The sequence below is a fragment of the Misgurnus anguillicaudatus genome, chromosome 5, assembly GCF_027580225.2.
Source record: "Misgurnus anguillicaudatus chromosome 5, ASM2758022v2, whole genome shotgun sequence".
NCBI classification, from domain to species: domain Eukaryota; kingdom Metazoa; phylum Chordata; class Actinopteri; order Cypriniformes; family Cobitidae; genus Misgurnus; species Misgurnus anguillicaudatus.
Window position 1 is genome coordinate 41,013,973 of NC_073341.2, and position 12,295 is coordinate 41,026,267.

The 12,295-nt window shown below is 35.2% G+C and overlaps 1 protein-coding gene across 3 annotated transcripts in view; it reads right to left on the bottom strand.

The window, feature by feature from the left end:
- Positions 1 to 12,295, bottom strand: part of fbxl17 (F-box and leucine-rich repeat protein 17) — a 153,500-nt gene that overhangs the window by 89,984 nt on the left and 51,221 nt on the right. The window lies entirely within an intron of this gene.

Genomic DNA, 12,295 nt, shown 5'->3' on the forward strand with positions numbered 1-12,295 from the left:
AGTTTATTCAAATGTACATCAAATGTATGAATAAACAGTGCCAATAAACAGCGGCTTTAATTGTAGTCAGTGGAGGCTTGGATCCCAGAAATGGTATTCCTTATGTCACAAGCTAACAAAAACTAGAATTTAAAGTAAGAAACAAAAATCCCTGACTTTCAATGTCTGGAAAAGACCTTTTAAAATTCCATGATATTCCATGACCTGTGGAAACTCTGCGGATTGACCCAGGAATAATGCTGACTGTTTCACTTGCTTTCTTTTAAGAGTAGTGTGCAGTATACAGTGTGCACTACACAGTCACAGAGAAACTTTGAGATGTGATGTGACCTTTGTGTGTGTGCTATCCAATCTATTACAACAGAGATCAAGAGAACATACATTTCTCATTGTACAAATAACAAAGATCTCAAAGCAGAACGCTGCTCAACAGACTGCAAACATGCTGAGAAATGCAAAAAAGCCTTTATAGATCACAGAGAGAGTTTCATCATTTTCATTTTAGGTTTTATGAGAATCACGTCTTAGAAACTAAACAAACAAACACATTCAAATTGTTCAAAGCGATCTGACCTTAACAAGACGAGAGGAGAAACAGCGACAGATGAAGTTGTGTTGACATTAGCACTCACACATCACACATCATCAACTCCACCTACATTCATTCACTTCATATCAACAAATAAACCACAAGTTTATCAACAGAACCATGTGTAGAAACATCTCATTTAAATCATGCGCTCTTAAAGACAACACATTTCTCAGACCAATCAACACGAGCTGAGCTGTATTTTATTCTGTGTTATCACAGCTGATCTATACAAATTTGGATTGCACATAAAACAAAATGTGTCTTTTGCAGCGATTTTTGTGTGAGCTTATCAGTGAACACCCCTGACCGCTCGCTGAGTTTCACGTCTTTGTAAACAAATGTTTAATGCATTTTAGGAAGGATTGTTCATGTGCACCTATAAAGCCATTATAGAGGTGGGAGGTGATACAAGACACCCAAAAATTCTCGGGGCAGCTGAGCATCATATGTCTAAATATCAGTCAAAACCGTTTTATTTCATCATAAACAATCTGAAAACAGGGCTTTAAGTGTAAAATACTGAACTTGTCCTTTAAAGGTCTGACTGGTGGTTAAACTGAACTCTGTAACAAATACCTCATCGATAATAACAAATGTTTTCTTTTCCTAAAGACGGGGAGAGACGGCGATCATGGATCAATGCTAAGCCGATCTGTAGTTAAGATTGAATACATAATATAGTACACATTTTACACAGTAACGTTAGCTCAGAGTCGTTTTTGATACGCTTTAGCTATGATATATGAACTAAGGTCATCTACTTGTTTATTTCGCTTGTTATCAGAAATAAACTACTGTAAAATGACTCTGTTGTTATTGATTCTTTGTGGAAGCCATTTGTTTATGTTGTTACTGCCTGAAGCGTCTATAGGTCAGTGGTAGATCATTATGTTATGGGTTCAACTCCAGGGAGCACACATACTGATGTATACCTTACAATCCACTGTAAGTCACTTTGGAAAAAGCGTCTGCCAAATGCATTAATGTACAATGTAAAAATGTAATAGATATGCTGCGGCCTGTCCGCTAATCTGATATGTTCACTACCGTAATGAAGATAAATGTATAATAACTCACTGTTTCAAATATAAAATGCACAACTTTAAATAAATGTACATGCCTAGGACTATGTTTGAGCAGACCAATATGGTGGCGTGGTGGCTTTACAATTGTGAGGTCATTTATATTGATCAGTGGTTATACCATTTACTAGTTCTGAATGCTGATTGGTCAATATAAACGATGCATTCTCAGTAAATAACAGTTTAAAATGATTATATCTTGATGAAAGATTATAAGAGTGGTTCTCAAACTGGGGGCCGGGGCCCCCAGGGGGGCCGCGAGATGGTGCCAGGGGGGCCCCAGCTTTATGACATTTTATAAAATAATTTAATTTATCATGAATTCTGTGGAATTAAACCTAAACAAAAAAGGCTACTAACCAACAGCACTACTTTGTATCATTCAATATGTTTTGTTTAATTAAAGGTTGAGTTTTAGAACAGTTTTTGTCATAAATTTTCTTTGGGGGGCCGCGAAGGAATGCGCCATACACAAGGGGGGCCGCACGCTGAAAAAGTTTGAGAACCACTGGATTATAAAACAATCAATAATGTGCTTTCAATAAATGACAAACACAAACATGAACGATTGAATATGGCTGAATTCATGAAGACTTTATGCTATTATTATAATATAAACGTATATAACATGTCTTTCACTGTTGGCGAGGATATTTAATCAATTCTGTCTCTATTTTGACCTCTGACATCTGACCTCATGTCAAAGTGCATCTATTCAACTTCTTTAATAATAACAGAAGCTTCAAGTAACCTGCTAATCAAATCTGTGAGGTTAAAACTAAACTCATGTAACTAATGGCTGAACAAATGAAATCAACAAAAAAAGCACAGCCGGTTCTCGCTGTCACAGGGTCAAAGGTAAGCACCTCAAATAACATTAGTTCTGTTTAAACAGTTATTGAGATGACAGGATTATTTAACACAGAGTCATCCCTGTCATTTCTCTTGACTCTGTGTGGAATGATGGGAAAAACAGAGGCGGATTATAAACATGAATCTTCTTTCAGCAGGTGTATATACTGTAGTGTAGTGTAGTTTAGTGTAGTGTTGTGTTGTGTTGTGTAGTGTTGTGTAGTGCGCACACATGACTATCTGCTACCTGCTATCTTAAAGGTCATCCAGAGAGGAACAAGAGCAAGACGAAGAACCTGCTGTGAAGAATTACACCACGTCTTCATTCATCTTAAGACTACAGAAGCTGAATCTCAAACACACACACATTCTCTCTCTCTCTCTCTCTCTCTCTCTCTCTCTCTCTCTCTCTCTCAGAGATGAATGTGAACACACAAGCACATGAACATACTGTAATGTAAATGTCCTGATCTGAGACTGAAGAGCTCATGTTTGTGCTTTATTTGGCAGTTCAGTCTCTTCACTTTAACATTATCAAGCCAATAACACAGCAGTAGGTCTTAATGTGGTCAGTAATGCAGATATTCATAATTCTCCATTTAATGCTTTGGAGGCGAGATTTTAACCAACCGACCGCCAACATTTACTGTATCACACTAGTAAATATGCTTTAATTTCCAGCTCATTACAGTTCTTAAATCATGATGACGCTGTAAGTGTTTGACTTGAAATGAATCTCATGAAAACATGTCCAGGTCATCTTTAACCCCTCATATGATATCATAGACAAAATATTAAATTAGATGTCTGTGTTTTTAGGACCATTAAGATATTTTGCATTATTTTTCACAAGCATTTAGAATTATTTTTTTTACATTACAGCAATGAGAACAGGCCGAAAATTGCTTAATTGTCATAAATGTGATGCACTGATATGAAAATTCTGACTGCAATTGGCTGAAAACCGAAAGTAAAAATGACTTTAAAAAAATTCAAAAAAACATTTAATTGTATTAATATTAGGGATGCGTAACAATAAGTCATGACTAATCATTTGAAGAATAAAAGTTTTTGTTAACATAATATATGTGAGTGTACTGTGTATAGTAATATGTATGTATAAATACACACACACACACACACACACACACACACACACACACACACACACACACACACATATATTTAAGAAATATTTGCATGTGTATATACATTTTTATATTTATATATATTTTTTATTATATATACATATAAATATTTATTATATTTTTTCTTAAAATTATACATGCATATTTTGTTTCATAATTAAATTAAAAAGTCTACAAAACTACAAACCAATAAAATAAATCTAACTTTTTTTAAAAAAAAAGTAACACACCAAAATCTTTTGAAAATAAAACCAAATAAAATATTTATCCGATTATGAAGAATTTCTTCATATAGTTATGTGCAACAGAGTTAAATTTAACAGCTTTATATGTAACTAACTTTTATATGCAAAACAATAGTAAGATGTATTTATATAGCTCTTTTGTTGGGTAAAATATAAAAAATTTCTGTGTTAATTTCAACACAGCAGTCTGGGCTCGTTTCTTTTTGGACCCAACGTTGTGTTGAAAATAACCAAGCCGTCTTGATACAACTGTATCTTTTCATTTAATCTTTTACCTCAATTATTTCATCAATACTTTAGTAAAAACAAAGCAAATGGAATCCACCAAAACAGACATACAACATCTTGTCTAAAATACAACATATAACGTACACAACATTTAACTTCTTAATGTCTGACTGATGATAAACTGAACAGAGACCACAAGCATCCAAAGTAAAGTCCTCAATGCAATATACATGTAAGCAGACTTTGTTAGATTGTAAGCTGTAGCTTGAATAAGTAAGGGATAATGTAGAGGCAGCCGGTAGTTATTGGGAAATAAGCCCCGACAGTGTGATCAGGACCCGACGCGAAGCGGAGGGTCTTGTATCACACTGAAGGGGCTTATTTCCCAATAACTACCGGCTGCCTCTACATTATCCCGCTTATTACACGGCTACTTGCCACATAAGAAAAAAAACTGGACATGAATATGAATTTGAAACATTTTATTGGCATATTTGTTTTAAATTAACATTTTTATCCTTCCGCGAAACTTTGCACAGATGCATAAAATGATCGTAATACCTTATAAAGATCCTCTGCTTCATACTTGTCTCCGTTTTTTCTCTTTGAGAAGTTTTAATCCCCATTCTGTATTTTTTGTGTGTTAGCTTCGTAGCTGTCATGCTCTATTTTGTCAAGTTCAGTCTCAGTAAGCTGTCTGTCTCTTGTCGTGGTTGTCGAGTGTTTGTCACAAGATGGCGCCACACAGACAGTAATCATTATTGATCTTTATTGGCGCAGAGCGATATTACTCGTGCAAGTAGCCCGGCTATGCGTTATTATTTTGGAGCGGTTATTATTCGAAAAGAACGAACCTGCAAATGTCTCAACTGACCAATCAGAATCAAGCATTCCAGAGAGCCGTGTAATAATGAAATATAAAAACCAGCTGACTTTACACAAACAGCCAATATTGAATAACAATAAATAAGAATGTGAAGAGTTATCAACCATAAAGACCACAGAGATAGACACAGAGATCAAATCTGTTCATGTGAGCTTTTACAAGACTTCTTGCTGTCCATGCAGAAATAAATGACATGAATAACCTCAGAAGAGTCGTTTACAATAAGACGGCAGACACAATTGGTCTTCATTAGTTTATTTAGTCAATTCTAACAGCCAATTTTCACCTACAAATGTAAGTGCACAACACAATGACAAATGTGCTGATCTGATGATGACAGCCACCCACCATGAAGAAAGGCATTATGGGATGTAAAAATAAATAAGGACGAGGATGTGCACGCAGACGGGTGGACGCACGAGTCCACAGCGTCTCATTCCAGGCTCTTTATCAATGAGATGAATTGAATGGTGTGCGTGCAGGTCGCTGCTGAGGTGATCAATCAGGCTAATTGTGGACTCGTCCATCTACTCGTGGGACACCGGGAGAGACGTGAATGTTTTCATGCTGAACAAGCCAAAGTCAAAATAAGACTGATGAGGGAATCTTATGGAAACTTCTAACGAGCCGCTGGAGTCGTCTGGACCGATACAGGAGAAACTTTCCAGACTGAGCTCATCAGATTCTCATTTAAGAGTAAAACAAGTGGATGTTGTGCTCGAGTCATGAGACGTTAAATACCTGCAGTGAACACGCTCTTCATTTACACATCACTGAGACGCTACACCAAAAATCCATTTCACCGAATGAGTCATTTTATTTCACGGTAACAGTATAAATCACGGTATATTCTGTATGTTTTCTAGCTTTATCTTTATATTGTTTTTGGACTAATTAGCTTTAAAGTCAGGCCTGTGAGATCGGCGATACACGATAGTATCGGGGGGCGGGGCAGTAGTTTACTCATTTTTTATTTGTAAATTTTTAACTCATTAACAAGTCACTTGATTGGTGGACAAAAAAGGACAGGAGCAACACCGTCATGACCGCAACCGTTTTAAAACTGATGCCGTTAATGCGAGCGCGTCATTAAAACCCTAATAATGATTACTTAATAACTGTAAAAACATGCATCTGCGCGCCCGCACACACACACACACACACACACACACACACGTGCGCGCACATACAAACAATTCAATGCATTTGTTAGGTGCTGTTGCAGAAGACAATACGTGTCAAGCAGTGGCGCTCTCAGATGTGCCTTTTTAAACACCTTGGTCCAGCGGAACGCGATCATATTTTAAACACGAGGGACGTGTTGCTACAACTCATTATAATGCATATCATAAATAGGATTAGTGATCTGACTTCGGACAGAGCGCAGCTTTCTGCACGTACGCGAGAGTGAGAGAGAGGCGCCAATATGCAGCGGGTCATATTTTAAACAAAAAGTAAAGTTTGCCTCAGCTCGCATGAAACGCATTAAACGGAACAAAGACATGAGGATTACTACTTTAGTTTATGTTTAGACTTCGGACAGATGCGAGAGCACGTGCACGTGAGACAGAGAGAAACGCAGCTGTTCATGACACGATGGATTTGCTAGAAGGAGTCCAAGACGCGCGCATTAAGTGCAGGTACGTGCAAGAAGGAATTCTCTCTTTACAAGCTCTCCGCATAAAGCGAAGCCCACAAACCCTCATGCGAGGAAAAGCATGCAATGTGAGTGTTAATGTAAAAATATGATGATAATAATAACCATTCGCCAACTATCGTCATGACTATCGCCATGAAAGCCCGCCATTGGCGATATGTCTGAAGATCGTCGATACACGATACTATCGTCTATCGTCACAACCCTAGTTGTGAATTGGGCTTCTTTTAAATTGTTTCTGCAGGTTGATGTTTTTCTGCTGGTTAGAGATTGAAGGATTTGGTTAATTAGTTGTTTGTATTTGAACTATGAAGTCATTAATGGCCATTGGGCTGGTTTTGTTACATGGATCTGGCAACCCTGACAGGAACAAACTAACGCTGGTTAATAAAAGTTGAATTTTCTTTAATATAAGTGAGTGTGTATTTGTTTAGTTGTTGATGGGTATTGAACCACAAACTAATCACCACTGTTAGACTTAACTGTAATTTCTACAGTTACTTACCACAAAATGCCCAGTAAAATACCATCATTTTCTTTTCCAGTTCATTACTGTAATATGCATTGCATTATGGTTATTAACATTTAATTTACAGTGATTTACTGTATGTTTTGAATTTGCGGTAGACTGCTGTAAAACCACAGCAGTAGTGCTACTGTAGTTGAATGAAACAGTGTTATAATAGCATATAAAATGGAAAAATAACATGAAATGAAATACATGTTATTTGTTATGCTTTTAGCAGTGAAGCAAATTTCAAAATATGAATTGTTTTCAGCATTGTAAATAAAATAAAAAAAATTTAAACTAGGTTACAGTAAGGGTATTATACTGTAAAATGGAACTGCGGTAAAGGCATCATACTGTAAAAAACATGTACAGTTATGGTACTGTAATGGGGCAGTTACAGTAACTCACTGGCAACGTTACCGCATATATACCATAAAAAGTCTAACAGTGATCTGTTTTAAAGGAAAGGGGAAATACTTTAGTTTTTATAACTGTTACAATGCACGCATATCACTTTCATATCATCATGGCTTTATTTTGTTAATAACAAATAATTTTTAACCTCATTAAGGTCTAAAGTTGAAGATCAAAATGAGTTTTATTAATCCGTGGCAAAATTTCCTCACCAGCACATCCCTGAGGACTTAATTTGTTTTGTTTATTATTTTGACATGTAAAGATATTTACTATTTTAAAGCTGCACAAACTTTTTTATTTAAGATTATATTAAATATATATAATACTAATATATTAAAAATTATATTAGTATAACTCTGTAGTAGTGTGTGGCTTGTAGACTTTCTCACCTTATTAAACTATATTAAGTGAAAAATCTAATTGAGTAATAGTTATGTTTTTATCTGATTAGTAGGTTAATTGAAAATATAAACATCTGATTAATGGATTATGAAAATAATAGTTAGTTGCAGCCCTAATGAATATACACAAACTAGAAAGTGAAAATACCTGTATATGAGATCTTTAGATATGGAGATTATAAATAAGAGGTGATGATAATGAAGTCTGTTTTGAGGAGGTCTTTTTTGCTCGTTACTTTCTTAAACTTGCACCTTTACTGTTGCGTCTCTCTCTCTCTCATCTTTTTGATCAAAGATGTTTGTACTATGAGCAAACGGCGCGTCAAACTACATCGCTCCAGCTCCGCATGCGTCACTGATATAAACGCAAGTTTAACCACAATTAACAGAGTTATGTGCAGGAAATGCTTATTTTATCTGGCGCCACAGCACCTTGAACACAATTTGAAAGAACTCTGCATACGAGAGGACTGCACGAGCACAGAGAAAATTAGTTAGAGAGATAGATAATGAGAAAGAAAGATTCAGGAGTGGCAAGTTGGCCACACCCACTTATTTACATTCCATGGAATACACAGAATTGAAAAAACATCTGACATTTTATTCTTGAAAAAAATACCGTTATAACGCAAAACAAACTTAAGTGAGAAGTACTGAAAACTGCATTCATACACACAAAACAACATTTCACATCAACATCACACCATTAAAAGTGCCCTTCAATCCCAGAATCCCTTTCCCTCAGTGTTTGCGTCTCATTAGTCTGCCCATGTGTCACACGCGACCCTTTAATGATGCCATAGGGAATATTGATCAATTAACAGAAACACAGCACACAGTATTGTCATTCTAGAGACTTACTCTCTCTCTCTTATAAAAATATATATTTAACAAAAGCAGAATAACAGCGTCTGAATAAACATTAGCCATTAAAAACAGAGAGTCAAGCGGCGAGCATTTAAATCAAGTGTTGTTAAAACACACAAACCTGACCTTATGAAACTACTTTAAATATATTTCAGAGAGTGTTTCTAAAGATCTCTCTGTAAATAAAGATCATTATACAGTCTAGAAAAATCTAACAAAAGAGGATTGAAGTCCCTAAAAGGTTTCTTCATTAATATCATATCAGCAGACGACAGCCGGCGCTCGGGGTGATCATGTAAATGTGATAAACTCTTTAACATAACGTCTATCTTCAAATCCTCATAGGCCAAGACCTCAGTCATAACCCACAACCTTCTTATCTTTACTAAAATATCACAGCCTGAAATTTATTATTCATAATATTACAGTAAAGACTGCTCAATCATTTACTCTCGATTTTATTTCTTCTGTGAGACATCAATATCTGAGCTTCTGTACAACATTTAAAAGACAGAAGAGGATTATTTTTACTGTATGAACCTCTAAAAACAGCGTACGACACACAGCTCAAAGTATTTCATGTATTCGACTAATCCAACACAAAAGACTGTTTGAGGAAAACACTGAATGTGTATAACCTGGTTCACGACAAAAACAACACAATGTATTCAAATATTTTGGGATTTCTGACAGAGATGAAGGTCATCACCTCCTCCAAACTCTGTCTCCTAAAGCAGAACTAACAATAATGTATGAAAAATACAGCATTAATATATTCATGACAGACTTGTTTAACATTACAGGACTCAAATGATCCACACAGATCTGCTCATGAGGACTTTAATCAATGACAATATAGGATAAAAGAAATGTTTAACATTAGCACAGATCCTTCAGCACATTCACTATCCTAACTGATGAAATTTTACTCTCATCTTTACCATCATAAGCTGGGTTTACATCAAACTGTGAAGCAAATCTTTTCAAAATTTGCAAACAAACAAATGTGACTTAGGTGCGTTTCCATCAAGAAACTGACACAACCAGCAGCAGTACAATATTTTTAACCAATCCTCCAGTCTCTAGAGTCACTGATACGGTCAATGATCACTAATAATACAATGTATAAAATGACAAGAAGTGAATAAATAAATGAATAAAGTGAATAAATAAATTTCTATCTACACTTGCAAATCTGAAAATATTAGTGTTTAAGTTTTTGAAATATTTTATGCACATTGCAAATATTTATTAAAAACATCATAAACAGAATGAAATTAAGCTTTTACTGTTTTGATACGACAAGTTCACCTCAAGTATTTCTTGACAAGAACATTTCATTAAATTACACAAATGAATCAGTGAAGGGCTGAATAAAACCAAACCCATATCTTTACAAAGGCAAATCAATTTACTTCTTCATTCTTGTTGTATTTGGCATTATTGTCCTTTACTTATATTAGACGGTTTGAAAAGATTTACACTCGAGTCCTTCAAATAAACGACTCTTGATTTTGATCAAACCAAAGCCAAGGCACTATAGACGACTGTTAGTCTCATAAAGAAAAGCACAATAAAACAGCGTCAGATCCAATGAAAAATACATTTAATCTCCACATTGTTTGACCCGAGTATTGGAACGGCTGTTGTTTTACTGTCATGTCTTTTTAATAACTTCATTCATTTCTCAGACTCAACGTGCCCGAGTATGAGACGCTGTATTGACTTTATCAGAATCTTTGTTTGTTTAAAAACTCTCACTTAACATTTCTGACTTACAGGTTAACAGCGAGATGTCTGTAAAATGAAATAAGGTCAGACTTTTATAAATAAACACTACAGGAGAGGTTTTTAATGCACCTGCGGATCAAATACACAATGAAACACAAGAGGGTTTACACAAGAGACACACTTTAACTGTAAACTGTTCATGACATTAGTGTGAGGTTAATGTAGTGAAGACAGAAGAGCTCACGGTCGGTATACAGACCTTTTGCGTGTTTGCAAACAGAGATGATGTTTTTTTTGTGGGTCAGAAAGTGACAGATCTGCAGTAGCGGTGTGAAGTGTTTAAGCATTAAACTGTGATTTTTATGGATCACGTGTTCTGTCGAAGTCTGTTTCTCTTTAGTGTAATGTTTCGTGTAGCGTTTTCATCACGTTAGTTTATTTTTTAGATAGATTAAAAGTTTAAATGGCTTGGCTACTGATATGTGTGCATTTATGTAATGTATATGTATAGTGTTTTATTTATAAATCAATTATTTTTACAGTATGAATCACTAAAGTACATACAAGAGTAATACGCAAGGAATAATTGACGACCGGCCATTGAATTATAAGAAAATAACGCACACCCAAGGTCAATTATTCCTCTTACACCACGGTTACAACAAACATTCCTCTGGTGCCTATTTTTAAGACATTTGACAAGTAAGGTGTGTGGTTATCAGAAATTAATAAATACCAACGGAACATTTCTCAGCCAATCATAATACAGCATTCAACAGACCCGTGGTATAATAACACTTTGCATTGTGTGTGTGTGTGTGTGCTATATTTATATATTTATTAAGTATGTAAACATAATTTTAGAACAAAGAGGAAGAAGACAAGATATAAGGTAAAAAGAAATAATAGAAAACTGAAAAATTATGAAATATTTAATAAATGATGATATTATTGCTTTTTCAGTATAACCAATTCAAAATTTGTATCTTTCTAAATAAATTATAAACATAGCGTGATGAAAACGCCATAAGAAACACATCAGGGAACAGACTTCAACAGAACACCGGATATCTTCGCTAATTATTTTCTATTCTAATTATTAAAAGATTTCCAAATAATTTCATCACTCCAGTCTGTCCGTTTAAGGGCTTATTGCAACCATAAACACCTACGTTTATCTTTAAAAAGGTGTCTTTAATGACGGTATACTATAAAAATGAACGCCATCCTTTTTTGGCATTTCTATTTTGACACTTAACAACACAAGACATTTTCAGATGAGTTATCTTGTTCGTTTCACTCGTGTGTAATTAATTTCCACTGTTTTTTTGCCACCAAATTGCGTGCCCAGCTTGCAGTGACATAACTGTGACATCTACTCGCAAAAGGTCTATAATACACAACTATTATTACATCTAATATAGCCCTTTTCACACAGAGATTAAAGAAAATACACCGAAAATGAGTCCTGTGTTGTTTGATTTTTGGTTTATTCACACTGCCAATGATTTTCTAGAATCTGTGCATGCATTCACACACATACTGTAAAGATCCCATAAAGACACATGAAGTCCTGGACTTACGCACGGAGAAACCATGCATGCATTTTAGTTTATGACAAGATTATAATGAGTCTGTTCTGTAATGCTGGTGAATGATCTCTGCTTTAGTACAGTTT